Here is a 1,261-nt window from a genome sequence, read left to right as displayed (position 1 = left end):
CCGGCCGCCGGCACCGCACCGCACCGGGGCGCCCTCTCCACTGCGCGCGGTGAGTACCAACCGCTGCGCCCAGCCCGGGCCGCCCGCCGCGATTCGCCGGGCCGGGGTTGACCCGGACCCCCTGGCCTGGGGCGTCTCTCCCGCACTCGGCCAGCCGGGGCCTCCGCAGCTGTCGGGGCGCCCGGGGCTCCCAGGGCGCCTCAGGCACAAGGGCAGCGGGGACAGTGGGCAGATCCTGTCTCGGGAGAGTCTGTCCTGGGCTCCAGGCCTCAGTTTCTCCGTGCGCCCGGGAGGCGACGACCCTGAAGTTTGCACTACCGCACGCGGGACAAGTGCATAGAGCGCAGGCGGTGTAGACTCGCCTGGGTCCTCCGCGTTTGGTTCGTTTTATGGCCCGGGTGGCTCGCGATGAGGGGCACTCCTCTAACCGGACCAGGAGGCGCCGGGAGCCAAACTCACGCCCTCGGGCGCTGGTTATGGGGCAACGGTGGAGCAAATGGCTGGAATTCCCGGGATGGGGCTGGAATGGCCCACCGAGCCTTTTTTCTAGCTGCATTTCTTTTTTTAAAGTCCGTTTGCGCTTGGCCCGCGCTGGTCCAGCTCTCCCGGCTTTGTACCGGAACCCGCGTCCTGGCGCTGGCTGAAGTTGGAGTTGAAACTTGGAATATCAAAAGGATGTTTAGAAGGAAGCGAGGGTTTTGTTGTAATGGGACAAAGCGGAGAATGGAATGGTTTTTTAGCCTTGCAGCCTGGAGGTTAAACGGCCGTACTGGCCCTTAAATATATTCCCTGCCCCCAAGCAAATAGGTTATAAACTCAAGGAATATTAGGACAGCTTGACAGGGAAAAACATTTGCATCGCAAAATCCTCAGGGCGCAAAATCCTCAGCTGCTGAAAGTGAAGCGCTTTGACGGGTGCGAGTTTCCTACTTCCCCTAAACGAAGCCTCGCCTGGGCTAAGAGTTGACAGCGAGCGTACATGTTGCTGCGTCGCGAATGCTCTTTAAGAAGCAAGACTGATGCCGCGGTTTTGATGGATACCGTTTTCTTTTCTCCCCCCTTTCCCCGAAATGCAACGTAATCTTCAGAATTACTTTTATGTATGTATATATAACGTTGAGGTAGATATAAATCACCCCTGGTGGAGGTACTTTTTAATTACGAGGTGCAGTGAAATGAGTGAACATCGGAGTTGGGTGTTGTGGGCAAGGCAGAGCGGAGGTATAATGATTTACAAACATCAGGTGAGAATCTGAGTGCT

The sequence above is a fragment of the Neophocaena asiaeorientalis genome, unplaced genomic scaffold (assembly GCF_003031525.2).
Source record: "Neophocaena asiaeorientalis asiaeorientalis breed wild unplaced genomic scaffold, Neophocaena_asiaeorientalis_V1.1 scaffold132, whole genome shotgun sequence".
NCBI classification, from domain to species: domain Eukaryota; kingdom Metazoa; phylum Chordata; class Mammalia; order Artiodactyla; family Phocoenidae; genus Neophocaena; species Neophocaena asiaeorientalis.
The sequence above is the reverse complement of the archived record's forward strand: the minus strand, read 5'-3'. Positions refer to the sequence as shown.